The following is an 18682-nucleotide window of genomic DNA, read 5'->3' as shown; positions in this document are numbered from 1 at the left end:
CCTACACCACAGCGAGGGACCAAACCCGCAACTTCATGGTTCCTAGTTGGATTCGTTAACCACTGAGCCACAACAGGAACTCCCAAATAGACTTTAAATCAAAAAAGTTTATCAGAGACAAAGAAGGACATTATATACTAATAAAATGTTCAACACAGCAAAAAGATATAACAATTATAAAAATTTATGCATAGAATGACAGCCAAATATATGAAGTAAAACTTACAGAACTGAAGGGCAAAATAGAAAGTTTTACAATAATAGTTGTAGACTATTCAATAATAGTTGAAGACTGTAGAGACTTCAGTACCCCTCTCTCAATAATAGATAGAACAGGATGGAGAAAACAGATGATAAGTATGGAAATTGAGGATTAAACAACACAATAAACAAAGCAGATCTAATAGAATACTCCAATCAATAACAACAGCATATGTATTCTTTCCAAGTGCACATGGGACATTTTCCAGGATAGACTATATGTTAGTCCACAAATTAAGTCTCAACAGATTTTTTAAAGATATCATGCAATGCATCTTCTCTGACCAAAATGGGATGAAGTTAGAAATCAATAACATAAAGAAAAGTGGAAAGATCAAATGTCTAGAAATGAAACAACAAATTTTTAAGCAATCAATGGACCAAAGAATAAATCAGAAGAAAAATGAGAAAATACTTCAAGCCAAATGAAAATGAAAACACAATAACCAACACTTAAGGAACTCAGCAAAGTGGTACAAAAGGGGAAAATTTATAGCTATAAATGCTTACATTAAAAAACAAAGATATCATTACACTCTTGGTGGGATTGTACATTTGTGCAACCTCTGTGGAAAACAGTATGCAGATGCCTCAGAAAACTAAAAATAGAACTACCATTTGATCCAGCAATCTCACTCCTGGGCATCTATCCAGAGAAAACCATGACTCGCAAAGACACATGTACTCTGATGTTCACTGCAGCACTATGTTCAATAGCCAAGACATGGAAACAACCTAAATGTCCATTGACAGAGGAGTGGATCAAGAAGATGTGGTACATATACACAATGGAATATTACTCAGCCATTAAAAGGAATGAGATACCAGCATTTTTAGCAACTTGGATTATCATGCTAAGTGAAGTCAGCCATACAATGAGACACCAACATCAAATGCTTTCACTGACATGTGAAATCTCAGAAAAGGACAGAATGAACTTCTTTGCAGAAGAGATACTGACTCACAGACTTTGAAAAACTTATGGTTTCCAAAGGAGACAGTTCAGGGGGTGGGGGAATGCGCTGGGGTTGTGGGATGGAAATCCTATAAAGTTGGATTATGATGATCATTGCACAACTATAAATGTAATAAATTCATTGAGTATATAAAAATTTTTTTAAAAACAAAGATATAAAACCAATAACATAACTTTACAATGTAAGAATCTAGAAAAAGAACAAACTAAACAGAAGAAAGGAAAGGAAGGGAAAGAAAAGGAAAGGAAATAAAAATAGAGATCGAGCAGAGATAACTGGAAACAGTTTAGAAAAACAATATAGGCACATCAATGAAGACAAAAAGTTGATTCTTCAAAATAATCAACAAAATTGACATTTAACAATGGTACCAAGATTATTCAATGGATAAAAGATAGTCTTTTCAACAAATGGTGCTGGGAACAATTTTCTAATTGATATCCATATGCAAAAGAATGAATATCAAATAAAAAATTACTCAAAATGGATCAAGGACATGAATGTAAGGCCTAAAGCAATATACTCATAGAAGAAAACCTAGAAGCTTCACAACACTGGATTTGGCAATGATATCTTAGATATGACACCAAAGATATAAGTAACAAAAGAAAAAATAGACAAGTTGGACTCATGAAAATTAAAAGCACCAGAAGATACTATTCACAGAGCTAAAAAGGCAAACCACAGAATGGGAGAAAATATTTGCTAATCATATATCTGATAAGGGATTAATATCCAGAGTATATAGAAAACTCCACAAACTCAGCAACAAACAACCAGATTCAGAAGTGGGCAAAGAGGGAGTTCCCGTCGTGGCGCAGTGGTTAACGAATCTGACTGGGAACCATGGGGTGGTGGGTTCTATCCCTGGCCTTGCTCAGTGGGTTAAGGATCCAGCGTTGCCGTGAGCTGTGGTGTGGGTCGCAGACGTGGCTCGGATCCTGCATTGCTGTGGTTCTGGCGTAGGCAGGCGGCTACAGCTCTGATTAGACCCCTAGCCTGGGAACCTCCATATCCCGAGAGAGCAGCCCAAGAAATGGCAAAAAAAAAAAAAAAGTGGGCAAAGAAATTGAATAGACATTTCTCCAAAGAAAATATATAATTGGCCAAAAAGCTTATGAAAAGATGTTCAACCTCACTAATCATTAGTGAAATGCAAATCAAAACTATAATGAGATACTACCTCACACCTATTATTAAGATGGCTATTATTTAAAAAAAATAGAATACAGCAAGTGTTGGCAAGGATGTAGAGAATTTGAGGGGTTTTTCAAAGTATAGTTGATTTACAATGTTCGTTTCTGGTATACAGCAAAAATGATTCAGTTATACACACACACTGTATGTGTGTGTGTGTGTGTGTGTGTGTGTGTGTTTTCATATTCTTTTCCATTATAGTGTTTACAGGATATAGCTCCCCGTGCTATACAGCCGGGCCCTGTTGTTTATGTGTTTTATATGTAGTAGCGTGTATCTGCTCATCCCAAACTCTTAATTTATCCCTCCCCCCTCCTTTTCCCTTTAATAATCTTAAATTTATTTTCTATGTCTGTGAGTCTGTTTCACTTTTCTAAGTAAGTTCAATTGTATCATCATTTATTTTTTTCTTTTTAGGACTGCACCTGTGGCATATGGAAGTTCCCAGGCTAAGGGTCAAATCAGAGCTGCAGCTGCCAGCCTACACCGCAGCCACAGCAACACAGGATCCAAGCTGCATCTGCCACCTACACCACAGCTCACAACAATGCCGGATCCTTAGCCGGCTGATCGAGGCCAGAGATCGAACCTGCAATCTCATGGATACTAGTTGGGTTTGTTACTGCTAAGCCACAATGGGTACTCCTACACGAAATAACTTAAAGCAGGGTCTCAAAGAGATATTTGCACATCCATGTTTATAACAGCATTATTCACAATAGCTAAAATGTGGACATAACCCCAGTGTTCGTTGATGGATGAATGAATAAGAAAAATGTGGTATACACATGCAATGGAATATTATTCACCCATAAAAAGGAAGAAAATTCTGCATTATGCTATAGCATGGATAAACCTTGAGGACATTATGTTATGTGAAAAAAGCCAGTCACAAAAAGATAAATACTGTATGACTCCACTTATATGAGATACTTATGTAAGAGGAAATAACCAGTCTGACCCCTTATTAGATCTGTTTTTTTTTCTTTAATCTTTGTATTCTTGCCTTTGCTATAAGTTAATCACTAAAGGGATGTTGCTTATAGCCTAAAGTACACAGTATGGACCATATCTGGGAACCCTGCCTCCCATGCAATAAAGATGAAGCTAAAATACCTTTCTTTAGCTCACAGAAGACATCTTGACCAGGCCCACCTGTGAATGGCTGCAGGAAAGAAGAAATTAACACTGGCCAGAACCAGAAAAGAACTGCAACAACTTAACTGCCATTTTTACTTTACCTCCTCATCTCCCTCTCTGTTCTACCAAAGAAACTAGCTTTCAAACGCAGGTAAAATGATTCTTTGCAACATTAGTCCACCTTTTCTCGGCTTTCTGAACAGTTTCTATTCCTTCCCCCAACAAGTCATCTCTTGATTTATTGGCCTGTCATGTGACAAGTAGCAGAAGCTTGGACTTGGAAACAGCAGTAAAAATTATAAAGTAGAATGGCAGTTGCCGAGAGAATGGGGAGATTTTGTTTAATGGCTATAGATTTCATTTTCTAAGATGAAAATGCGGATGGATGGAGGGGATAGGTGCACAAAAATGGGAATGTAAAGAACTATATATATACATATATATATATATTTTTTTTTAACAGTTAAATTGGAGTTCCCACTGTGGCAAAATGGGATTGGTGGCATCTTGGGAGCACTGGGAAGCGGGTTCAATCCCCAGCTGGGACAATGGCCAGCATGGCACAGTGGGTTACAGATCCAGCATTGCCTCAGCTGGGACTGAGGTTACCACCACAGCTTGGATCTGATCCCTAGCCCGGAAGCTCCATATACCATGGGGCAGCCAAAAATAAAAATAAATAAAATGGTCAAAATGCTAAATGGTGAATTTTATGTTACTATATTTTACCACAGTAAAAAAAAAAAAAAAAAAAGAACTTTTCCTCATCAATTCTTATGTTTGGTAACCTCATAGTTTGTGTAAAAAAGGCAGAGGGAGTTCCCATCGTGGCTCAGTGGAAACAAATCCAACTAGTATCCATGAGGACGCAGGTTTGATCCCTGGCCTCGCTCAGTGGGTTAAGGATCTGGCATTTCCATGAGCTGTGGTGTAGGTCACAGACGAGGCTTGAATCGTGCATTGCTGTGGCTGTGGTGTAGGCTGGCAGCTACAGCTCTGACCTGACCCCTTGCCTGGGAACCTCCATATGCTGCAGGTACAGCCCTAAAAAAAGACAATAAATAAATAAACAAACAAATAAAGAAGGCAGATGAAATACTTGATTCTTTCCCTTATCAGTTTTTAGAATAAACAATGATTCACCAGCATCCTCCAAAGGTGATCAACTTATTTCTTCTAAATAAACAGGATGACAGACTAGACCTAGCTATCAACTCACGGCACTTACAGATTAACATATTTGTGTCTCAATTCATTGCAGTTCTTTTCGATGTTTGAAATAATATATTTTAACTAGTGAGAGGCTCTTCAAAGTCCAAGACAGGATTTACAGAAAACTTCTCCTGTCCTTAGAAAGTAGAATAGGCATAAAAATCAGACACAGAACTGAATCATAAGGATGGCAGAACTGCAAAGGAGACAGCATGAGCAACCACGATCAAGCTCCTATCCTACATGCAGGGCCCCCTCACAGATAAGTAGTAGTCAGGATACCTGGTATGGGGAAATTTGAATGGATACACCTGAGAATCTTGAACCTCCAGTTTCCCCTGAATGCTCTGGGCTAGAAGTGAGATAGGCTGAGACCTGGGAAGTAGGACCCTTTGGCTGCAGTGCCTGCACCTAGACAAACATCACCTAGAGCAACGAAATACAATGAAACTATAAGGGACCAAAAATAACTACATGTATGCACAATTGGGGCAGATCACGGGCAATAAGATACCAAAAAAAAAAAAAAAGGCTGAAAAAGACCAACTACCCACCCAGAACAAAAGCAGGGTACTATGCACAGCCCCTGCATACAGTACCACCAAAGAGGTAGGCAGACCACCTAAGCCACCCCTCTGGCCCAATCCCTGGATCCATCCCTACCTTCACACCATAAAAGGAACCAGCTCGCCCCTTTTCCTTGGGGATTGAGTGAGCAAAGGAAACAGTTGCTTGTTTTCACTCTCCCTGTGCTGCAGCAGGAACCCCCAATAAAACCTTGCCTGAATTTCTTGCCTGGCCTTTTATCAATTTCCATTGGTTAAGGAAGGCCAAGAATCCAGGTCAGTAACAGAAGCAGCACTCCCCCACCCCCACCCCCACCCCAGTCCGCCGAGCAGCCTCCTGCTGCCTGGAGACTAGGCGAGGAACTTCCCTGAGTGCTTTACAGAATGATGCTCTGTGTCCTTCTCACTGCTGCCCACACTGCCACCAGACCAATAACTAGGGTCAGTCATCCTCAGGACCCAAGATCACACATGTTAGGTGCTAACTGTACAAAATGAAACACAAAGCTGCAAGACAAGAATAGCTGGAGAAACTGAAATTTTAACAACAAAACTTGTACCTTCCCTGTTTCTTATTCCATCACGAAGCTATGCTAAAAACAGAATGTGCTTAAAAAATAGAAACTACCCCTTTGCCTACATAACCAGCTGCTCACTAAGCTGAGGGGAGCCTGAGTTCTCCCTGCTCAGTGCTCCTGACCACTGTCCATCGATAAACCTGCTTTAGATCTCATTGTTCCCATCTCTGTATCCTTCTTCCCTCACCGTTTCTAACAACAAGTACAGTCACGCTCTGGATAATACAATTTATTCACCAAAAGAGCTGCAGGAACTAATATGTACTAGAAGAATCTGGGAGAGGAGGTTTAACAGAAGACAAGGCTGTTGGATCGAGAGTAGAATAAAAGGCTCTACATATGAGAACTTATTTTTTTAATTTAATTTATTTATTTTTCCACTGTACAGTGGGGACCAAGTTACACATACACGTATACATACTTTTTCCTCCTATTGTTGTGCTGCCGTGTAAGTATCTAGACATAGTTCTCAATGCTACACAGCAGGATCTCATTGTAAATCCATTCCAAGAGCAATAGTTTGCATCCGTTAACCCCAAGCTCCCAATCCCTCCCACTCCCTCCCTCTCCCCCGCTCCTGGGCAGCCACAAGTCTATTTTCCAAGTCTATTATTTTCTTTTCTGTAGAAATGTTCATTTGTGCTTTATATTAGATTCCAGTTATAAGTGTTATCATATGGTATTTATCTTTCTCTTTCTGACTTATTTCACTCAGTATGAGAGTCTCTAGTTACATCCATGTTGCTGCAAATGGCATTATGTCGTTCTTTTTTATGGCTGAGTAGTATTCCATTGTGTATATATACCACTTCTTCCTAATCCAATCATCTGTCGATGGACATTTGGGTTGTTTCCATGTCTTGGCTATTGTGAATAGTCCTGCAATGAACATGAGGGTGCATGTGTCTTTTTTAAGGAAAGTTTTGTCCGGATATATGCCCAAGAGTGGAATTGCTGGGTCATATGGTAGTTCTATGTATAGATTTCTAAGGTACCTCCATACTGTTCTCCATAGTGGCTGTACCAGCTTACCTTCCCACCAACAGTGCAGGAGGGTTCCCTTTTCTCCACACCCCCTCCAGCACTTGTTATCTGTGGACTTATTAATGATGGCCATTCTGACTGGCGTGAGGTGGTATCTCGTGGTAGTTTTGATTTGCATTTCTCTAATAATTAGGGATGTTGAGCATTTTTTCATGTGCTTGTTGCCCATCTGTATATCTTCCTTGGAGAATGGTCTATTCAGGTCTTTTGCCCATTTTTCCATTGGGTGGTTGGCTTTTTTGTTGTTAAGTTATATAAGTTGCTTGTATATCCTAGAGATTAAGCCCTTGTCAGTTGCATCATTTGAAACTATTTACTCCCATTCTGTAAGTTGTCTTTTTGTTTTCTTTTTGGTTTCCTTTGCTGTGCAAAAGCTTGTCAGTTTGATTAGGTCCCATTGGTTTATTTTTGCTCTTATTTCTGTTGCCTTGGGAGAATGACCTGAGAAAATATCCATGAGGCTGATGTCAGAGAATGTTTTGCCTATATTCCCTTTTAGGAGTTTGATGGTGTCCTGTCTTATATTTAAGTCTTTCAGCCATTTTGAGTTTATTTTTGTGCATGGTGTGAGGGTGTGTTCTAGTTTCATTGCTTTGCATGCAGCTGTCCAGTTTTCCCAGCAATTCTTGCTGAATAGACTTTCTTTTTCCCATTTTATGCTTTTGCCTCCTTTGTCAAAGATTAATTGACCATAGGTGTCAGGGTCTATACATGAGAACTTATTCACCTGGGGGCACTCTTCTGTGCTCAGAATTTATTTATTTATTTATTTGTCTTTTTTTTTTTTCAGGGCTGCACCCTTGGCATATAGAGGTTCCTAGGCTAGGAGTCGAATTGGAGCTACAGCTGCCGACTGCAGCCACATCAACACCAGATCTGAGCCGTGTCTGCAACCTATACCACAGCTCATGGCAACACTGGATAGTTAACCCACTGAGCAAGGCCAGGGATCAAACCCACAACCTCATGGTTCTTAGTCAGATTTGTTTCCGCTGGGCCACGATGAAAACTCCTGTCTTTTTATGTCTTTTTAGGGCCACATCTGTGGCATATGGAGGTTCCCAGGCTAGGCGTCCAATTGGAGCTACAGCTGCTAGCCTACACCACAGCCACAGCAATGCAGGATCCAAGCCGAGTCTGCAACCTACACCACAGCTCATGGCAATGCCAGATCCTTAACCCAGTGAGCGAGGCCAGGAATCAAACCTGCGTCGGGTTCATTAACTGCTGAGCCACAGAAGGGAACTCCCTGTGCTCAGAATTTAATGTTCTGCAATGACACCTAGAGCTCTAACATGCTGCTGGACTAGCTGCTTTAAGCCTGGACATGACATTTACTACAGTAAATTAGGTGGAGAGCATATCACTGCTTTCCCAAAGTATCAGGAAGGACATCCCCAGAAACTGACTGAGAGCTGTGAAGGCTATGCTTTGGGAGTAAGGAAGATTCCCTAGGAATAATGACAAAATGGAAAGACATACCCTAGTAAAACCTAAAGCCAAGCCTTGATGTACACAATCAAATTAATCCATTAGTAATTTAATTGCTGGCCAGAACAAAATTCAACACCATTTAGAGTAAAGTAACACAACCCAAATCTCTACAACATATGTTCACAATGTCCAGCACATCAAAAAATATTTACTAGACATGTGAAGCAGCAAGAAAAGGTATCCTAAAGTTAAGAGAAAAACCAGTCAACACAAGCATACCCATAAATGGCTGAGATAGTACAATTAGCTGACAAGGGCTTTAAAAATACCTACATTAAATACATCAAAGAATTTAGGACCCCTAGCCTGGGAATTTCCATATGACATGGGTGTGGCCCTAAACAGCAAAAAAAAAAAAAAAAAAAAAAAGGATTCAGAAAAATATTTTTCTTTTTCGTTTTTTGAGCCATGCTCACAGCATGTGGAAGTTCCCAGACCAGGGACTGAACCCAAGCTGCAACAATGACAACACTGGATCCCTAAAGTGCTATGTCACCAGGGAACTTCAGAATATTTTTTTTTATTTCAGAATGTTCCAAATAATGCATGGGACATATTTATACTAAAAAAATTCTGTTTGTGATGAATATATATTTCAGTGTAATTCTGATTTTTTTTTTAGGGCCACACCCATAGCATATGGAGGTTCCCAGGCCATGGGTCCAATCAGAGCTGCAGCCACTGGCCTACACCACAGCCACAGCAGTGCTAGGTCTGAGCCACATCCACGACCTACACACCACAGCTCATGGCCACACTGGATCCTTAACCCACTGAGCAAGGCCAGGAATCAAACCCGCATCCTCATGGATACTAGTCAGGTTTGGACCGCCAAGCCATGACCCGAACTCCCTCACTGTCATTCTGTATTTATCTAGCAACCCACTCCAATGCTGAGTGGGAGGAGAGGTCCAAAGCTCCAGCTTCCTGCAGGTGGCCTGGCCAAGGGCAGGACCTGGTGGGGGCAATTGTACTTTGGATGGATTAGAGAGGCTCAGTCATTTATTACATCAATTCTTTTTTTTTTGGTTGCACCCACAGTATATGGAAGTTCCTGGGCCAGGGATCAAATCTGAGCCACAGCTGCAGCAACGCTGGATCCTTAACCATCTGTGCCACAACAGGAATTCCAATTTATTATGTCAATTTTTGCCAGACCCGTATACTGTCAATTTTTTTTACTTGGTATTTTTATTTAAATCAACATTTTTCATTTTTTAACTTAACTCAAAATTCAGAGATTTTAAAGAGAGTGCAGAAAGGTTCTGTGCACCCTTCACTGTTTCCTCCAATGCTTATATATTACACAAGGGTAGGACAAAACAATGCCAAATATATAGCTGCATGTCATTTTGTCCCATGTAGATTCGAGTCACTACCTTTGACCAAGATTCAGAACTATTCCATCACTACAAAGACTTCCCTCCACTACTTCTTTGTAGTCACACCTTACCTCCCCACCCCCATCCCTATCCCCTGGCAACCACTGATTTCCATCATTTTGTCATTTCAAGACAGTTATAGAAATGGAATTATATAGTATGTGACTTTCTGATGTTGGCTTTTTTTCTCACCCAGCATAATACATTTGAGACCCGTCTAAGTTATTGCATGGATCCACAGCTTGTTCCTTTTTACTGCTGAATAGTGTGAAAAATAAAGGGAAATCTCATTAAAATGGAGCCAGGAGGCCAGAAGGGGGAGCTCTCACACAGTACCACTCCATGTCAATTGCAGAAAGATCACCCAACAGGAAAAGGGATTGCATTTTCTACAAGAAATTGACTACCTCAGCAACTCAGCCAAAGAGAGATTATCATCACATTCAACTCTCACTTTTCTCCAATGGACCTTCATTCAAAAAAATTTTTTAAAAACCCATCTTCCTCCTCTCTCTATAAAATAATGTTCCTCTCCTTTGTCCAACTTGCTATGCCTTCTGCTATAATATGCTTATCACAAATTGCAATTCCTCTGCCTTTTCCAAATAACACCATTTTTTGCTAGTAAAATAAATTTTATTTATTTATTTGTTTGTTTATTTATGGCTATAACCATTATGTAGACGTTCCCAGACCAGGGATCAAGCCCATACCACAGCAGTGAAAACTTAACCACTTGGCCAGCAGGGAACTCCATAACTGACTTTTATTTTTAAAATCAACATTGTATGTTGTAGTATGGCTGTACAACAGTTTGCTTAAACATCACTTGAGGCATGTTTTACTGTTTTCAGTTAGGAGCTCCTACCAATAAATCTGTCATGAACAATCATATGCAGGTTTTTGTCTTTATCTTTCTGGGATATGTGCCTAGGAGTGCAATTGCTAGGTCGTGTAGAAAGCATATGTTTAATTTTTTTGGTTTTTGGTTTGTGTTTTTTTGTTTTTTTTTGTGTGTGTTTTTGTTTGTTTGTTTGTTTTTTGCTTTTTAGGGCTGCATTTAGTGGCACATGGAGGTTCCCAGGGTAGGGGTCTAATCTGAGCTACAGCTGCCGCCCACAGCCACAGCCATGCCAGATCCAAGCCACGTCTGCCACCTACACCACAGCTCACAGCAACAACAGATCCTTAACCCACTGAGCAAGTCCAGGGATTGAACCTGAAACCTTATGTTTCCTAGTTGGATTCGTTTCTGCTGTGCCACGACAGGAACTCCACCTACGTTTTTTGTTTTGTTTTGTTTGCCATCTCTAGGGCTGCTCCCAAGGCATGTGGAGGTTCCCAGACTAGGGGTCCAATCGGAGCTGCAGCCGCCGACCTACACCAGAGCCACAGTAACTCGGGATCTGAGCTGCATCTGCGACCTACACCACAGCTCACGCAACACCAGATCCTTAACCTGCTGAGCAAGGCCAAGGATCGAACTTGCAACCTCATGGTTCCTAGTTGGATTCATTAACCACTGAGCCACGACGGGAACTCCTGTTTAGTTTTTTTAAAGAAACTACCAAACTACTTTCCAGAGTATTTGTACCATTTTATATTCCCACCAGCAACATAAGAGAGACTTAGTTTTATCTGTATTCCCACCGGGATCTGATATTGTCACTACTTTTTCCTTCTTTCTTTCCTTCTCTCTTTTTTTGGCTGCACCTGCAGCATGTGGAAGTTCCCTGGCCCAGGACTGAACCCGTGCCACAGCATCAACCTGAGCCACTACAGTGACAAAGATGGATCCTTAACTCACTGTGCCAAAAGGGAACTCTGTCACTACTTTTTAGTTCAGCTGTTTTAATAGGTATGTAGTGATCGCTTGCCATGGTCTTAATTTGCATTTCCCTAATGGTTAGTGATGTTGAACATCTACCCATTTTTAAAACCCAATCAAATACATTTTAAAAGGCAAACAACCCTGGAGTTCTCATCGTGGCTCAGTGGTAATGAACCTGACTAGTATCCATCATGGCATGTGTTTGATCCCTGGCCTTGCCTAGTGCCTAGTTAAGGATCCAGTGTTGCTATGAGCTGTGGTTCGGGTCGCAGATGTGGCTCAGATCCCGAGTTGCTGTGGCTGTGGTGTAGGCCAGCATCTACAGCTCTGATTCAGCCCCTAACCTGGAACTTTCATATGCCTCGGGTGCAGCTCCAAAAAGATTTTAAAAAAAAAAGGGCAAACAATCCAATCAAAAACTGGGCAGAAGACATTTCTCCAAAGGAGAAATAAAGGTGGCCAAAGGCCCATGAAAATACGTTCAACATTGCTAATTATTAGAGAAATACAAATCACAACTACAACGAGTTCTCACCATGGCACAAGGGGATTAGTGGCATCTTGGGAGCTCTGTAAGGCAGGTTCAATCCCTGGCCGGCCCGGCACAGTGGGTTAAGAATCTGCCAATGCCTCAGCTGCAGCTTAGGTGGTTGCAACTGTTGCTTGGATATGATCCCAGGCTTGGGAATTCTACATGCCGAAAAAAAGGGGAAAAAAAAAAAAACCTACCATGAGGTACCGCCTCACGCTAGTCAGAATGACCATCATCAAAAAGTATACAAAAAACAAATGCTGGAGAGGATGTGGAGAAAAAGGAACTTTTCCCACTGTTGATCAGAGTGTAAGTTGGTACAGCCAATATGAAAACAATATGAAGGTTAAAACAGAATTACTTTATGAACCAGCAATCCCACTCCTGGGTATATATCCAGACAAAGCCATAATTCAAAAAGATAGCTTCAGAATTCCCATCATGGTTCAGTGCTTAACGAACCCAACTAGTATCTGTGAGGACTGGCCTCACTCAGTGGGTTCAGGATCTCACTCAGTGGGTTCAGGATCTGGCATTGCTGTAAGCTGTGGTGTAGGTCGCAGACACAGCTCAGATCCCAAGTTGCTGTGACTATGGTGTAGGCCAGCAGCTACAGCTCCAATTGGACCCCTAGCCTAGGAACTTCCATATGCCATGGGTATGGCCCTAAAAAGACTAAAACAAAACAAAACACCAAAAAGATACCTACACCCCCATGTTCACTGCAGCACTATTCACAATAACCAAGACATGGAAACAACCTAAATGTCTATTGACAGGTGAATGAATAAAGATATGATACATATGTTCAATGGAATACCACTCAGCCACAAAAAAGACCAAATAACGCCCTTTGCAGCAACATGGATGGAACGACCAATTATCATATTAAATAATTCAGAAAGAAAAAGACAATCATCGCATGGTACCACTTATATGTGGAATCTAGACTATGATACAAATGTATCTATGAAACAGAAGCAGACTCACAGACATAGAGAACAGACTTGTGGTTGCCAAGAGGGAAGGGACTGGGGAGGGATGGAGTGGGAAGTTGGGGTTAGTAGATCTAAGATATTATATATAGAATTGATAAAACAGTGGGTCCTGTTGTATAGCACAGGGAATTATATTCAATATTCTATAATAAACTATAATGGAAATGAGTATTTTTTAAAGTGTGTATGTGTGTGTGTGTGTGTATATATATATATATATATATATATATATATATATATATATATATATATATATATAAAGGCAATGTGGTAAGCATCTCGCAACAGCCTCACCTGGGAACTTGCTCGAAATGCAAATTCTCAGGCTTCACCTCACAACTATTGAATCAGAAACTGGGGTGTGGGACTCAGAAATCTGTGGTTTAACAAGCCCTTCAGGGGATTCTGATATACTGTAAATGGAAAGTCAGTATTATTTACTATAAATAGAAGGTAACTGCAAGAATGAATGCATTTGCATACCATTTAAAGTCATCTTGTATACCAAAAGGTTCACATTTCAGGCAGGGCCCATTTATTGCTCAGCTCTGGGGGCTCCATTCACACCAATTATGAGAGAAACACTCCCTCTACCCTGGAGTTGTGCAGTGCACAGCCTGCCCAGCTTTATGTGGCAGTTCTGACTTTCCAGACACTAATCAAGTACTTGACAGTCCTTTCCTCAGCCTTAATTTTTTTTTTTGTCTTTTTGTCTTTTCTGGGGCTGCACCTGTAGCACATGGAGGTTCCCAGGCTAGGGGTCTAATCGGAGCTGTAGCCACCGGCCTACGCCAGAGCCACAGCAACGCAGGATCCAAGCTGCATCTGCAACCTACACCACAGCTCACGGCAACGCTGGATCCTTAACCCACTGAGTGAGGTTAGGGATCGAACCCACAACCTCATGGCTCCTAGTCAGATTCGTTAACCACTGAGCCACAACAGGAACTTCTCACCCTTAATTTGATCAAGAAAAATCAAGGCTCTGAGGAAGCAAAAACTTACCCAGCGTCACCCAGCAACATGCTGAGACTCCTCTGCTGGGACCCAGGGTAGGGCCTGCACAATTCCTAGCCTGAACAAAGCCTGCCACTAGCTACCTCTGAGTGAAAAATCAGGTACCAAAACAGAATACAGGGTAGGACGCCATTTTATGAAGTTTATTATTATTATTGTTTTTGGCTGTGCCTGTGGCATGCGGAAGTTCCCGGCAGGGATCGAACCCATGCCATAACAGTGACCTGAGCCATTGCATTGAAAATCCCAGATCCTTGACGAACTAGGCCACCAGGGGATTCCCAATTTATTAAGTTTGTAATTAACAATATCTTTTTTTTTTTTTTTTTTTGGTCTTTTTAGGGCAGCACCTGCGGCATATGGAGGCTAGGGATCCAACTGGAGCTATAGCCTCTGGCCTACGCCACAGACACAGCAACGCAGGATCCGAGCTGTGTCTGCAACCTACACCATAGCTCACGGCAACGCCGGATCCTTAACCCACTGAGCAAGGCCAGGGATCGAACCTGTGTCCTCACGGATGCTGGTCAGATTCGTTTCCACTGAGCCACGATGGAAATTCCTGTACTTAACAGTATCTAAAAGGAAAAACTATTCCTCTACACCATGACATCCAATGTCAACCAATTCTCCAACAGAGCCTCCTACAATTCAGTTCTCACAATGTCTGTCTGAAGACAGCATCAGAGCACACCCAAGGGCTCAGTCCCACAAGACTGCCCTCTACTACAGACACCAATGGCAAGGGGTCGGTTTCTCAGTTGTCCACACTTCTCTCCAACCTGGCTACAAATCAGGGTTCTCACAACCCCCTCCTCAGGTTAGATAATTTACTATAACTGCTCACAGAGGTTAGGCAAACACTCCCACTCACCAATTTACTATATAATAAAGGACAACGACAAACAGCCAGATGAAGAGATACAAAGGGCAAGGTCTAACAGAGTCCTAAGCATAGGAACTTCTATCCCTATGGAGCTGGGACTGGGGGCCGGGGGTGTGCCACCTTCCAGCACATGGATATGGTCCCCAGCTCTGTGGTTCATGGACAATTGTGGAGAATTCATCATGTATTCAAGAATCAATGGTTAACTCATCAAGAATCATTCATGGATTTTTTTTTTTTTCCTAGGGACATACCCAAGGCATATGGAGGTTCCCAGGCTAGGGGTCAAATCAGAGCTATAGCTGCTGGCTCTCACCACAACCACAGAAACCCCAGATCTGAGCTGCATCTGTGACCTACACCACAGCTCAATGCCAGATCCTTAACCCACTGAGCAAGGCCAGGGATTGAGCCTGCATCCTCATGGATACCAGTCAGATTCATTTCTGCGGAGCCATGACAGGAACTTCAAGAATCATTCATGAATTCATGATCAAAGGTGAACTCAATCTGTGGTCCCTCTTCAAGCGTCTAATCCTGGCTTGGTCTTCCTGGTGACCAGACCTCATCCCACAGCATCCAGGAGCCCACCCAAAGGCACCTCATTAGAACAGAGGTGAAGGAATGAATGAAGGAAGGAATGAATGAAGGTGGACCCAGGTCCCCCCAAAAGATGATTTCCTAAGATCTTTCTCAAGCAGGTGAGACCAGTTTCCCTTTCAGCAGCCCCCCTGGGCAGAGAACCCTGTGTGAAGAGTTAGGGGCACAAAGCCCAGTGTTTTCAAAGCCTGGGGAGCCAGACTGGATAGGCGCAGGGCTTGTGGTGGGGCTTGTGGAGCCAGTGCTGCTCTGGGGGCTACAGGAGGTGGCCAGCCTCAGTGAGGGCTCATCCCTGGGGTCCTCCCTTGCCCACAGTCGTGACTGGCCTGGCTGGTGGTGAAGGTGAACAGGACTTGCTTAGGACTGGCCACCTGGTCCAGCTCCAGGAACTGACCCTGACCCTGGGCCTTCAGCCCAGCCCCTCAGACCCCACCAGGGAGATACTCACCTCCAACGCGGGGCTGCACAAGCGTGGTGGGTGAGAGGAGACAAAGATGAGGTGGGCCTTGGCGTTAGAAGCCAAAAAAATCACATCCTGGCCAGAGGCTTCCCTGAACTCCCACTGCGATCTGTGTCTGGGGGCCAAAAAATAGGGTCTTCAGATCATCTCCAAGCCTCCTGGGTTCTGGTCAGGGCCCCGCCATTGGACTGACTCGCCCACAGTAAAACCTGGGACACAGCTGGGTCAGGGCTCCCAAGACCTCCCATCTCTGACCTCCGGCTTTCTCTTAGGCTGGCAGGAGGTCAGATCGACGAGGCCTGAGCTCTCCACCTCCTTATGAAGCCTTCCCCTCTTCCCTCTCTTCACTGAGACGAGCCCAGGCTCACCTGTGGGCCTCTGACTTCTCCGCCCCAGGTGGGCCTGGAGAGCCTGGTCTACACCCAATACCCAGCACACTCCACCCGCCACCTGGCCTTTTGTGATTTTCAATTGTTCTTCAGGTGTTTCTCGTAGCTTTTCTAAACAGTCTGTCATCTGCAAATACTAGTTTATTCTTTTCCAATATTTATGCTAATGGATTTCCCATCTCTTATTTAACTACACAGGTTCTCAGTAGCAGCACTATTGACATTTTTTGGCCAAATTAACTCTTTGTGACCAGGGTCTGTCCTATGCCTTGGAGGACGTTTAGCAGTATCTCTGGCCTCTGCGTTCCAGATGCTAGAAACACTTCCTAGTTGTGACGCCTAAAAATATTTCCAGACATTGCCAAATATCCACCAAGAGGCAAAATCAACCCAGTTGAGAACCCCTGGCCTGAGTACCTCTAGAACAATGCTGGATCATAGTAATGGGAGTGCATTACTGCTCCTGATTTTAACAGGAACAGGTCTAGTATTAAAGTATACACTAGTAGGTGTATACTCCAGTCCAGGACTAGTACGCAAGTGTACTGTGTCTAAGTTTACTTTGCAAAAAGAAAAAAAAAGAAAAACATGACTTCCATACAAGTGAAGGAATGTGTATCAAATATTTAATGAATGAGGGAACAGTAAAATGGTAAAGCTAATTCCAGGAGCATTTTGAGAAGTATTTCTAGTTCCCAGAAAGGTATTTTGAAGTGTGTGCTGAGTTAAGAGACAAAACCTGACAATATCCTATGGGGCAATAAAACTGTAATCTTGGAGTTCCCGTCGTGGCGCAGTGGTTGGCAAATCCGACTAGGAGCCATGAGGTTGCGGGTTCGATCCCTGCCCTTGCTCAGTGGGTTAATGATCCGGCGTTGCCGTGAGCTGTGGTGTAGGTTGCAGGCACGGCTCGGATCCCGGGTTGCTGTGGCTCTGGCATAGGCTGGCAGCTACAGCTCCGATTGGACTCCTAGCCTGGGAACCTCCATATGCCACGGGAGCGGCCCAAGAAATGGCAAAAAGACAAAAAAAAAAACCCTGTAATCTTTGGGGTTTTCTACTGGAGAGAAATCTATGAGTTAACATATAACTTCTCAGGTATATTTTCCTACATTAGTGATTTTCAAAGTATAGTCCCCAAATTGGAAATATCAGCATCCTAGGAACTTGTTAGAAATGCAAAATTTCAGGTCCTATCCCAGACCTATTTAATTAGAAACCCTGGGGATGAGGCCAACACTGTTTTAATAAGCCCTGCAGGTGATTCTGATACACTCTAAAATTTGAGAACCATGGCTCTAAATAGTCAAATAATCTTTATTTGTAAAACAAATCTATGAGACAATGTTCCAGTATGACATTAAAAGGACATGCCACCCACCTTATTTCCAAATTTAAATAATTTGTTTGCTGTTTGCTGTTTTGGTTTTCAAATACTCTATCAACTTAAGGCAGTTTTCGTGCATTACCAATTTTTTTCTCCTTTTTAATAAAATAAATGCTGCCCCAAATCTATCCATACTCTTCCTCTTTAAGCTATTGCGAGGATAAAATATAAGTGGAACCTTTCTTATACCCTTAAAATTCTTCTTTAACATGATGTGTTGTAACACACCATTGACTTCAACATGATGTCTATGATTTTTAAAAAGCTCTTTATAAGTGAGATCAATTTTAGCACTACTTAGGAAGCTTTCCATCTTTTTCTATTTATGGAGCAGTCTGACACCAAGTGAACAGTTTCAATTAAAAGGCAGTGGGTCCAAGTCTCCTCCTAAGTCAGGGATCACTGGTTCGCGTTACAATCCGAGTTTTGGCTGGGTTGAGGGTCACCTAAGAAGGAGTTTAGGAAAATTCATTATGCTTTGTCCTTACACTATGTACAATTTCTTGGGTGTATATTTTAGTCCAATGAAGTTTTAGAAATATGTCCTGCCACAGCGCACCGCTATATATAATGGCATTGCTTACTGACTCAAACCGTGGAAACGACCGGAATAGCCCAGCAGAAGGGATCGATTCTAAGTGTCACACCCGGCTCTGGGCTCCCGCTCCCTTAAGACGAACAAATTTAAGGGCTTCCACTCCCTCTTCCTACAGTTTTGGTTCTCTTCTCAG

General features: G+C 42.2%; 1 protein-coding gene across 12 annotated transcripts in view; it reads right to left on the bottom strand.

The window, feature by feature from the left end:
* Window positions 1–18682, bottom strand: part of LOC125135464 (taste receptor cell protein 1-like) — a 51371-nt gene that overhangs the window by 28417 nt on the left and 4272 nt on the right. For all 12 annotated transcript variants that reach the window (XM_047795643.1, XM_047795650.1, XM_047795646.1 and 9 more), the window contains exon 3: window positions 16164–16290. The gene's annotated coding sequence lies outside the window, so the exon portion shown is untranslated. The remainder of the gene's footprint in view (window positions 1–16163; window positions 16291–18682) is intronic.

The sequence above is a fragment of the Phacochoerus africanus genome, chromosome 9 (assembly GCF_016906955.1).
Source record: "Phacochoerus africanus isolate WHEZ1 chromosome 9, ROS_Pafr_v1, whole genome shotgun sequence".
NCBI lineage: Eukaryota > Metazoa > Chordata > Mammalia > Artiodactyla > Suidae > Phacochoerus > Phacochoerus africanus.
This window is presented reverse-complemented; position numbering and strand designations above follow the sequence as displayed.